At 48.7% G+C, this 12,626-nt stretch overlaps 1 protein-coding gene across 1 annotated transcript in view; it reads right to left on the bottom strand.

The window, feature by feature from the left end:
* Positions 1 to 12,626, bottom strand: part of LOC122365816 (rab effector Noc2-like) — a 75,828-nt gene that overhangs the window by 17,708 nt on the left and 45,494 nt on the right. The gene's annotated exons all lie outside the window — the stretch shown is intronic.

Below are 12,626 nucleotides of genomic sequence, written 5' to 3'. Positions count from 1 at the left end.
GCCAGGTCATGCTCAGGAAAATGCGACATGCTTCATAACGGTCATTTATCTCGAAAAAGATGCGGTGCCCTGTGGTGCTATGGCCCACATGACTCGGGACCCGTGAGGCCCCTGTAGTCACCAGCAGCTCCCAAGGCTGCTACGGACGCGATACCGCAGATACGTACTCCGAAAATTGCTAGACAAAGGACTGCGATGGAGCCTGGAGGAATGCATTGCAAGGACTATGTTTTGGTTTATGTTCCTGTGCGTAATCGCGGGGCTATCGGTGTTAGGGTCCCGGGGGCCAAAGCCATGCGGGCAACTGGGGTGTATCTGGATGGTGAATGGTGATGATATCGTGTTTTTGTTCGGCCACATGGGCACAATAACGAAAGCATTGATTCACTCCGTCCGAAAGCCTAGGTACCGAACCAATTAAGAACCACCAACAGATGTATTCCATGACAGGAAACAAAACGACCCCAACACTGCTCGCGCATGTCTATCCAATATCCATCCAGTGAGGGAGCACATGTGGTCCGTGTCCCCGCACACACGGGCACACAGACGATGGGTAACGCAACCACGAGTCGGCACAACGCAATCACGAATGGTTAACGCAACCACGAGTCGGCACAACGCAATCACGAATGGTTAACGCAACCACGAGTCGGCACAACGCAATCACGAATGGTTAACGCAACCACGAATGGTTAACGCAACCACGGGTCGGCACAACGCAATCACGAATGGTTAACGCAACCACGAATGGTTAACGCAACCACGAGTCAGCACAACGCAATCACGAATGGTTAACGCAACCATGAATGGTTCACGCAACCACGAGTCGGCACAACGCAATCACGAATGGTTAACGCAACCACGAGTCGGCACAAGGAGCAAGAGGCCAAGCCGGCAGCTCGCGTGATCACGCCCTGGGTCCGCGCCTCAGCCGGGGTAGGCTCACCGTGCCATCGCCGAACTGGATGACCATCGTGGAAGAGTTCGAGGTCATCTTCCGGTTGATGATGGGTGCTACCGTCGACGGTCAGTCCGGTATCGTGCAGAGGCTGCTGGCGGCACTCCAGGTAAAGCGTCCATCTCTGGACGCCAGGATCGCGAGGAAGCTGGTGACGACGCGGGTCCACCTTCGGATCCGCTCACTAAACCAGCGCCAGGACGAAGTCGTAAGCACAAGTGATCCGCTCCTCGCGTAGGCCGGCCTGGCTCCCAGTGATGGTGCGCCGGGAGCTGCTCGCTGCCCGGCTGAACTGTCTGACAGCCTCAGAAGACAGAAAGTGACGGCGCTCTCCACACTGGCGAGTGATGCCGGGGTAAAGATGTCGGCACTGGACGCCGCCGGCAGACGCAGTGCGTTCTCCACCTGATTCAGCTGCTTCCTGCCGATTTACCTGAAACAAAGTCAAGTGAAATCAATGATCCTTCTTACCTAAGTGGTGGCCTGAGCTCTGCAATACGTGGACGTATCAATGGCCACAAAATCTATCTAATTAAGGTGCTGTTTAAATAAAGATAGAATTAATAGTGAATAGTGATTGTTGAAATGGCGACGGTCGGTGAGCTTAAACTAATGTTAAGTGGGAAACCCCAAAATTTAGTGTGTACAGTCTGTCTTAAAAGTACCGCGCAAAGTGGCGGTGGATCCATCAAGCCTTACCGAAGAAAGGCCTGCTTTAATTTAAAAGTCACCGAACCAATTGACCTGAGGAATGGACGAGAATATCAATTGCTTCGATGACTCAAATTAAGCAGGCCCTCCCTCGGTCAGGCTTGATGGATCCACCGTCACTTTGCGCGGTACTTTTAAGACAGACTGTACAATATCTTAGCGCGAGCACCACTTATCGTAACAACACTGCTCGCTGGGAGCACTACTAAACGATTGGTCTAGCGGAAAGGAGGGTCGGTAGACACTTCAACTATTCTGACTCTCCGGAATTTTACTGATTACCAAAGTCAAGATATAGCATGCAATCCGTCCTGTTTAACGCCAACTCCGATTTCGACTATTTGTCCAATTGAACTGGGCGCAATAAATAGACACATTCAAGTGCAAAACAAAAATAGGAGAGATAATGCAGACATTACACTCATAGAGCTGGTTACAATGGCTTGATTACCATGACGATTGAAGACGATTGAATGATAGCGATAAAAATGTCGAGCAAGTCGAAAAGAAATAAATGCAGCTCACCACTCCGGACGTGCTGGCGGACTTGCTTGGCGGCGCGTCTCTCGGCTGCGACTTCGTCCTGGCGCTGGTTTAGTGAGCGGATCCGAAGGTGGACCCGCGTCGTCACCAGCTTCCTCGCGATCCTGGCGTCCAGAGATGGACGCTTTACCTGGAGTGCCGCCAGCAGCCTCTGCACGATACCGGACTGACCGTCGACGGTATCACCCATCATCAACCGGAAGATGACCTCGAACTCTTCCACGATGGTCATCCAGTTCGGCGATGGCACGGTGAGCCTACCCCGGCTGAGGGCGCGGACCCAGCTGGATGGGACTGAGCTGGGCGGAGCTTGGTCTGTAGTCTGTCCCAGCCCAGCATCCAGGTGGCGGCACTTGGCCGCGACGAAGCCAGCGACAAACGCAAGGGCCTCCCGTTCCAGGCGCTCGTCTCCAGCTGTCGCAGATTCCGACTGGAGAGGCGTGACCTCTTCGTGAGATGAAGATGGAGGAGCGGCTACTGCCTGGTAGGCTCCTTCTGCTTCGTTGTCCTCACGTGCCGCCAGTTCTTGGTCCGGCTCTTCAAACTGGAAAAGTTGAGAACTGTCAAAGCTGGAAATGGATGCAATGATAGTACGAATGCCAAATCAGCTGTATTTGGCAGTTGGCACTGCATGCCTAGACATTGCCGTTTTTTGTATGCCTGCACGATTATGCATAAAATGAGAATCTCTACTATAAACTTAAAATATTACTTTAAAGCAGTGCTTAATAATAAGATAGAATCATATGATCCTCTATTTGCAAAATTTCATACGTTCCAAGGGCGTGGAGGATAGTAGACATGTAGCAATTCAGGCAGTGCCCCCAGCTGGTAGGTCTAAGTACCTGAATGAGCAGGCCCTCCAGGGCCTCGTTGGAGACGCACGGGAGCTGCTGCGGTGCGCGGCTCGTCGACATTAAGTCGCTGGGTTCCAGCTGCAGTACTGCTCGACCGCTGGAAGCAGCCACCTGTGGAGCCGGCGCCATTAGCAGCACTTTCAGGCGGGAGCGCACTTCTACCGCGTTGGGCGTGGTATTCGCTCCACCCAGGCTCCGGATCTGCGAAAAGCAGTTCTCTAAGCAATCTTGGTTCAGGTGGCTGGTCAGGACAAACTGCAGCTCGGGCACAGTACGATGGAGCTCTTCGTACAGCCCACGGAGAGATACTGTGGTTCGTAGCATTCCCTGCTGGAACGGCAGCATGCTCCGATGACCGTTGGGGTGCTTTGCAGACGTTTTACGAGTGTCGGAGATCAGAGACGTCATCTTGTCCAGGGCCCGGTCCTGGACCGCTTTGATTTCAGCAGTCCTCCCATAGGCGGACCGCTCGATTGTGGCGTCGAACTGACTCCGGCTGTTCAAAACGTCAAACCACGCATTGGCCGTCAAGACAGCCTCGGCCTGTGGTTGGCGGCGCGGCAGCAGCTCCTTGATGGCGGTGCCCACCGTGTGCGAAAAGAGCTGCGTGGCCAGCCGGACCCGCTGGCTCACCTGACCGGTGCCCTGCAAAACAATGTTGACAACATATTATTGCATTTTCACGTTACAAGCAATAATATGTGCTATAAGGTCGTGTTAGTGGAAAGGGAAAACGTGGGTGTTGTGCGTCGTGTTGGTTCGCACCAGCAAAGTTTATTTTTCACTGATCGTACCACCTCACTTATTTAAAATTTAACAATAAAAAATGCGGTGAGGCTGCTAAGAGGCTGCTGGCGGAACTCCAGGTGAAGCGTCAATCTATGCAGTACTTCTGCGAGCAAATGCATGTTTTCACTGATCGTTCCACCTTCCAACCAACCAACCAACCAACCAACCAAACAAACAAACAAACAAACAAACAAACAAAAGCAAAGCGGCGAATACTACATCAGTTTTGCCACAGAGGAGTCAAAACACATAGCTGCACAGGGCCGCTGTCTGAAGCAGCTAAGTTGGCGGTAATGTTCGGTAGTCACAGCGTTCCCTAAAGCAGTTCTTAAATGCTATATTAAAAGCTCGACAATGTGTCAAAGAAACCACGTTTAGCCCGCAGCAAGACACCAGCTGAGCGACAAACGAAGGAGCGAGACAGCCTGCACGTCGTAAAGCACGAAGCGAGACATCCAAATGACAGTGCAGGGTGGTGGCCAGTGCAGGGCACCCTCTAGCCGGTCCACTCTGGTAGTTGCAAAACGGTTGGAAGATCTCTGATGAGATCTAGAAGCTTAAAAACATCGATCGAAATAGCATTTACCTCGTCTGAAACGTCTGAAAATACTTACCTGAACATGAAGGTTCGTCAACTTGTGGGCGACCCGCAGCTCGGCACGATCCAGCTCGAGCAGCTCCAGGAAGGTACCTCGACCCAGCAGTGCTCGACCGCCGCGACCATCGGGTATCAGGAGTCCTCCGTCGTCCGCGACCGTGTGCACCCGCATCAGTTTGATCAGGTGCGGGGCGTCGGCGAACACCCACACCCTCCTTGGATAAAAGGAATGGACGGGACAAGCAGGATTAGGATCAGGAAAGCTCCTCCAAACGTTATTGGGAAGTTGCCTTTACCATCACACTCATGGAGAGGGTAGGGGGAGTGTCAAACGGATCTCTCCCTCGTTTTTTTCACGAATAGCTGGCTCAAAAAGCGGTTAAAATAAAAAAGTTAATGAAATGGCATGAAAGTGATGTCGCTCGGTTCAGAAAGAGCCAAAACGAATATCTACCAAATTTCATCGAAAAATATTCACCGGTTTTCAAGACATTGGACTTTTACGTTTGTTTACTTTTTGGGATCTCCGCTGTTCCTAGTGACTTTATTTGAAAGTGCGGCACTTGTTGCGCGCAAAGCAGCGTATACCATCGCGTGCTACCAAATGTTTTAGTAAAAGATTTGAAATCTTTAGATCTGCGCTGACGTCACACATTCAGAGGGAGCATTCTAATGCATTAGCCCCTCTGAATCCAAGTGCTGCAACTTTGAAATTAGATATTTTCGATTTGAGGCATTGCTCGATCTTGTGAGTGCTCAAACCGGTAAGTGCAAGCCAGGGACCCCATTTTGGCTATCTCAACTCAAAACTAATGTTAGAGTGGGATCAGGGATGGTCACTTTAACCGGGTCACGGGCAGCAGGCTCACTTTGTATGCAATACGTGTGAGGATTAAGATTACTGTGAGGCTGGATCTGTGGGAATCGGGGACAAGGCCATGCCGCGAAAACATAATTTATGATTCATAAATTCATAGGATGATTTTACTACGCCACTGCACTTGCTTGAAACCTGTTAAGATATTGAAAAGCATCAAATGATCAGTCAGGTATCTGGGATCAATCGACAAAATGGCAATGAAATCATACATACAAAGATAACAATTTTAAGATCCTTATGAACAAGATTCATTTATGTTTTATACTGATGCGGACACACACGTTAACGACAAGGGTGTCCATGAATATGTCTGAAAGTTGCCTCCAACAACACTTATCTCAATGCTGTATGGTTCAGTGGGGGTGGTGGAGCGAAACACATCGGTCACCGACAGCATTAAATGGCTTATTGATCACGAAGCTACTACATTTTCATGCATCATAAAAATAATTTTCGTAATAAACTACGACAATTGTAACTGTTTAACATTGTTATTGCAGTACAAGCCAAAATTGATTCTGGATCTACAGAGGAGATTCAAGTTGGCACTAATGAAATACCTGGTATCGTCCACGGGGTTGATGATCCACGTCCGGTCGGCGCAGATGCCGGAGGAGCGCCACATCCCCTCGTTTGCTCCGCCCATGTCGCTGACGACCGCTGTCACCCTCAGACCCAGCGACTCCAGCACGGAGATGACGCTGTTCAGCTTCTGATTAGTCATAGGAGAGTCGATCTCGTAGAATAGTGGCTGCTTCCATGCAGCACAGAGTCCACGAACCATCAGAAGCTGCAGTTTAGATCCTTGAAGGATTTGATCGGCTGATGCGTCGTAGCAGTATCGGCTGCTCAGTGCCATCTCGTCGAAGGACACTACACATAGACGCTCCAAGGCGCCCATACCTTGGACTGCTGCCCTCAGTACGGCGAGAGCTGCCTCTATTACTCCGGGCGTCACGCGGAAGCCGCGGATCCAGCGAGACAGGGTCGCAGCGGAAGGAAGAGGCAGGTGCATCACTTGTTGCACATACTCGTAGGCCTTTCGGCTCCTGCACCGCAGTCCAAGTGCCCGAGAGATGTCCTCTGCTGTCCACTGCACTCTGTGACCCGACTGGACAGTCGAGACCTGCTTTTCCGTGACGACTCCCAATCTGAGCAGTTTCTGGAGCTTGTGCGCCTTCCGCTCAGCCACTCGCAGCTTCCGCAGAAGCATCTGTCTCTCTTGCCGCCACTGCCGCTTCTGTTTCTCCATGCGCAGCTTCAAACGCCGATTTTGCTGGCTCAACTTCTGCACTTCCTCCAGGGGAGACAGATACTGGACCTCGCCAGCCGGCAAATCCGTAGCTGCAGGAGACCACTCCATCTGGTTCGAAGCATCCAGTGAGATAGATCTGTGGGAAGGAAATAGAGCATTAGTATTTTCTTGCATCTGAAATAAAAAAAATGAACAGCGCGCTTCATTTTCAGGGTGAATTATCATCACGGTTAAGCTGAAAATTAATAATTGACCCAGCAGGCGGTGGGCCTCCGGGCCACCTTACGAGCGGGGGTGGGACTTTTTTGCCTCCCCCATATCTCCGAAACTACTGGATGGATCTGCAAAATCAAACAGCGTGCTTTAGCCCTGTCTAATTTTTCGGGGGAAATCCAATTTTATTGACCTTGGGGTTACCGATGATGTCACAGGTCAGGTCAAAAATAAAATGTTCAATAAAAATAAACTGTTCACGGGTCTTCTTGGGAATGCAATATAACATCAAGTAAAATGCATTTAATCGAAAATCAGCGATAGGGCGCCAGTTTCCTAGTGCATATATTGCTATGAGAGGTCACTGATAATACCACCTCAGGTCACAGGTCAGGTCACCAAGAGTCAAAACAATATGAACTCAATTTTACTATGGCCATGTAAGAAAATGCCCCCCGGCCCCACTCCCCCTGCCTGGAAGGTTAAGGAATAGTCTTCTTCAGAGTAATGTAAAGCAATAGAATAAATATAAGTTCAGAGTTGCACAACTGTGAGCTAATGTCAGCTAGCGTCAGCTAACGTGAACATTACGTCAGCTCGCGCAATTTGATAGCCGCGTGCTGCTATCACCGGTGAAACAGGGCCCAGGTTTAGAGCCTTGCCCACAGTTTCCACTCAAGTGATTCAGAGGTAAGCTTAGTCTGAGTCTGATTGCAACATCATTCTCAAAGCTAGCATCTGAGTGTATTCAATAAATACACTCAGATTGTAAACTACTGATTGCTGGAACCCTTGGCCCTGTTTCACCGGTGATAGCAGCACGCTACCTACTATCAAATTGCACGAGCTGACGTAATGTGATGAGGTCACACTAATGACGTTTCGTGCAATCCGTGAGCTTCGTTTGGACCAGAGTTGCTGTCTCGTTGAATTGCGTTTGATACATTTGTTTGATCGCATGGCCGTGAAGATGCTAGCAGCAATATTTGATGACATCACACAGATTGACTGAGTCATGCTTTGTTGATGTTTCCATGGAAACCCAATTTGACACGTGTAATAGCAGCGTGCTGCTATCACTGGTGAAACAGGGCCCTTGTATTGACAGTTCAAGCACCTAACAAAGAAAATATCAAATTCAATTATCTCCTCACCTTGATCTATCACTCAGAGATGAGGATGCTCCCTCAGTGTTGATGATGTCCTGCGCAAGGGACTTCATCTGTCGGCGATCACTCCTTGAAGCCCGAGTGCTTTGTTGCGCCGGTCTGTGAAAACACCATTTACATCAACATTCAAATAGGGCACAACTTCAGTGAGCTGCTTTGAGCATTGGTGACTGATGCACAGATTATATTGATATGCAAAATGTTTCAAGTATCATGCAAATATGTCGGTAGCGGTACCTAACTTGGTACCTACCTGCTTACTAGCAACCTAATTTACAAATTAATGTGTCATGGTACATATCTGACAAGCGCACACAGTCACAGTGCAAATCCAAAAGCAAATATAAATTTGTTACAATTTCCATCACAATAAGAAAGATTCGAATTAGTACATTACCAACTGAATAGTTGCCATTCATATCAAATCCATTAAAATGAAATACATACCCCGAAGACCCAGCACTGCGCAGATTCTGTGTTGGAACCGCATCAGTCTTCAGACATGGGCTCACACCTGGCATCAGGGATGCTTTCACAAGGTAGGAAGGATCATAATCTGAATCAAGAAAGTGGTCTGAGCAAATCCTTGCCTGCAACACATTTATAGGATCCTGCCTCGAACATCTATGCACCCAGGTCGCACATGTGGCTGGATCCTTCGGGAACCGAAAAAACGATTTTGTGCAGAACTTGCCAGTCCTTCGGTAACTTCGGCATGTAGCCACCGCACAGTACGACATCCTGAATCAAGTCCTGAATCATTCAATCAATTTAAGTTTCAATGGTTTCAAACAATCAACTCGAGGGTACAACCAAGGTACAACACAAGCAAGAAACAGGAAATGAACTTGTTTACAACCGTGAGTCCGTGACCCTCAAAATCGAATTCAAGGCCAAATTTGCGGGGAAGGCCAGCTGAGAAGTGTCCGGTCCGCTGACGTCACGGGTAATGTTAAAGATCCGGGTGCCCGGCAAATAGGAAAGCTCGGGATGACAGCCCCCTGGTGTACTCCATCATACGAGAGCTTATAAAACCCCGTCCAATCTCCAGCATCACAAAGGCAATCTAGAACGTGCCTGGAGTGAGGCGGGGCCCTCCATATTCCGCTGCCCTCCCGGCCCAGAGGCGCCCGGTCATTTGTTCATAACGCGAGACCCATCGCTGCAGAAACGATACTGCGTTTCCGCTCGCGGAGCTCGGAATTTCAGCACCATATGGTGCAGAGCTCTCTTGGGAACTTGTGTCATGGCTCCAATAAAACGCGACAGGTTTGTTGCGGCCCCTGATAACTTTGATCAATCGATACAGTCCATTTTCAGTGCATTGCATTGGATTTGTCATCTAGACGTGCTATAGAGAAATAGCTAAATATATTATGATTACTTTTATCCTTGATAGGCATATTTTATTGCACTTTAATTGTTTGTAAGGGCTGCACACTGCAAGGCGTTTACTGTAAAATGTGTAAGGTACCATAATTTTTGGTAGTCATTTTCTCTTAGCAGCTGTCATTATGCATGCGTTAGGGTGCTATGAAAATAGACGTTATTGCTCTCACGTGACTGATACATGCATCTCCGGAGGCCGTATCGCGGTTATAGCGCTTCTCAGTCCTCTTCTGCACGTTACCATGGTAAAATGTGAGGATCGGGAATAAGGTGCTCCCCTGGACCAATCAAAAGATGAAGTGTGGTCGCTCGGTTCTGCAAAAGACCGGTCCTACATCGGCCGGTCTGTGAAAAATGGCGCAGACGGAGCTAATATAAAGACAAGACGTTGGACGATTTTGTGAAGGACGATACGAGGCGACGTCCGAGGACCATTGCAAGCCTAGACGAGACGCCAGATGATCGTAGTGCCACGCGACGAGACGTCAAACAGTCGCAGAAACACGAGATGAGACCCAGTTAAGGTATAAAGCCACCGGTAAAATATCAGACGGGTGCTGTCAATGTCACAGACGTTCATTGAAGTGTCAGATGGCTCATGAAACGTGGCTGGTGGCTGGTGAATGGCGACAGCATGCGACAGAGGCAGGCCGTACTGAGAGACGAGTGACGACGGATGGCTGCTGAGACGGCTAAACACTCACTGAGAGATGTCGGATCGGTCGGTTTGCCAAGTCAGCTAAAGGCATCGGTTAACCAGTGAGAAATGTGTGGCAGACAACCGAAGGTGCGAGGGAGTCTACCAGATATTTGACGAACATCTGGCAGACGACGGTCAAGGGATGTTTGACGGTAAGTGAGACCAAGGCCGTATAAGAGAGACTAGGAAATGTCTGGTAATGGGCTTATAGCTCAGGAGGTGAGCGTCAAGAGATGTTCGACTTATATCATCGACAACTCACATCTGACGGACGGTGAGTTCTATCCCTGACGGACTCTCATCTGACGCACTTCTGAGTCACGTTTTCTAATTGACACAGACTCTGAGACTCGTCTGACGGACTCTGAGTCCCGTCTGACGGACGCTCGGGGACTCTGTCGCCCTCCGCGCGACATCGGCCGGGCGTATCGACCGTCGGTGCCGGTGTCGCCCCGGCCCGATCTCCCGGCGCGGTGAGCAGCGACATTTCCGATGGACTCCGCGACCACTGTCGCCGCGATCACCCCCTCCCCCACCACCACCACCACCACCCCTCCCCCCAGGGCAGAGGCTATCAGCGGCCACATCAGGACCTCATCTGGAACGCTGTCTCGGCAGATCTGTGGACTGTCAGCATAGTTCGACGCTTTCAAATTATTCCCCACTTGTTAAAGAATGGCCGACTTTCCGGATTCGGAACGACGTTTCAGGATGCTTTACTGCGGATAGACTTTGAAGCTGATGCATGCCACAAAATTCTTGTAATGCAATGTGCTGGTAAGATAAGCTTATTACAAGGTTTTTGAAATCTATTTAGGACTTTTGGCATCTTCTGGGGAGAGATATAAGGTCGGTGATTGTTTTCAGTATAATCAGTTTTAACCATTAACACAGTTGTTTGGATATTGAGTGGGACTGGAGCACGAGTACATACATTGAGTGTTATCCAGTGAAATCATTGGATCCAGAGAATCATCCTGTTCATGTGGATAAATCCATCTTTCAAATCCTAATAACAAGGATGTTGCAATGTCTAAAAGGATTCACAGACGCTACATCAAACTAACTCAACCCTAACTAACTTGACTTGACGACTAAGCCTAACTTGACGACTAAGCATCAATTAGCGACGTCTGAAGCGCCCTGCTTCCCACTGGATAAGATAAAAGGCATCATTTATAGTTCCTGAGAACACTCAGTAACAAAGTGAGCTCAATGGCCCTGAAGAGCTAACTCTGAACAATTCAGCATTAATCGGAACAAGTACACGTTATGAGTAATGGTTGATGCTGGACTTTTCCCACTGCCAACCTCAGCGTCCAGAATTGACGAATTCTTCGTTTTTTTTTTCTCGAATTAAAGCAATGTTTATACGAACCTTTTAATGTCACAGAAACGCGCAAGAACGTAAAGTCCGAACAATGAAACCATGCAACAGGATTATAGGGATTTTACTACTGACCAATTATCAGTTTAGAGCAACGCTAGTTCATTCGATCGATGCTGTTTCACGCTTCGGTTAGTAGCTGTCACCTTACTGATCGCTGCTCACTTTCGAGGCATAGGTGTGTGTAACCCTTGGGACCAGTCAAGGGTTTGAAAGTTTGACCGTAAATTTTACGCTGGGCAAACTTGTGACACATCTATAGGCCAAAATAGATGGGAACGAGGAACATCTGGATGAGAGAACTAAAATAGGTCATTTCACGTCCTGGGACACCCTCACCACCATGCAATTAGCAAAATCTAATCTCCATAGAGATCAAATTGAAATTGGTTGTGGAAAAATACCCGCAAACAAATTTTCACTTCGTTGTGTTTCGTCATTTGCACTTCATCAAGAAATGCGGAGCCATACCAGAAGTAAGGAAAACAGGGGTTGGCTTCTTAAGAAGTAGTTATCGGCATACATGTAATGTTGATTTTATCAACGTTACTTCGTTGATAGTCCAGGGCGACAATCCTTCAACCAATAAGCATTCATTGAACATCACAAAGCTAGTACGATTTGGAACGGGCGTGTGCACTATGCAAGCGTTTCAAGCTAGCGACGGAAAACATACTGTTGAGTCGATTAAATTTTGTTCATGGCCTTTTATCCATAATTATTAGACCAGTGTCAGTGCACGAATTGATAGCAGACTGTGTCAGATCAGTTCCGTCTTTACTTGACGCATGCCGCGGGAGGTGTGAAAGGGCTCTCAAGCGTACCAAAAAAAGCAGGGCCTCTGAGTACCCGGTGAATGAAAAGCACTTACAAGGCACTTTGCACGGCTGTATGAAGCGGAGTGTCGGAGAGTGGCTCGATGAGCGATACAGCTTTGATGCTTGTCGCCAAAGAGGCGGTGCAGTGACTGATTGGGTTGGTCGCGTGCGTCAGGTGTGCGTTCATTTCAACACCAGTACTGCATCTTTCTAGTTAGGTGAAATTACATTTACGAACGCATAAGTCGGCACCGCATGTATTTCAGGGGTAGTGACAGAAACCTCGTTTATCGCAGAAAAACTGTACAATTGCAGCCGTAGCCGAGGAAGGTCACCTAACTTTATGATGCCTGGGT

Source organism: Amphibalanus amphitrite, unplaced genomic scaffold (genome assembly GCF_019059575.1).
Source record: "Amphibalanus amphitrite isolate SeventyFive unplaced genomic scaffold, NRLGWU_Aamphi_draft 000765F_arrow, whole genome shotgun sequence".
Taxonomy (NCBI): domain Eukaryota; kingdom Metazoa; phylum Arthropoda; class Thecostraca; order Balanomorpha; family Balanidae; genus Amphibalanus; species Amphibalanus amphitrite.
The sequence above is the reverse complement of the archived record's forward strand: the minus strand, read 5'-3'. Positions and strand labels throughout refer to the sequence as shown.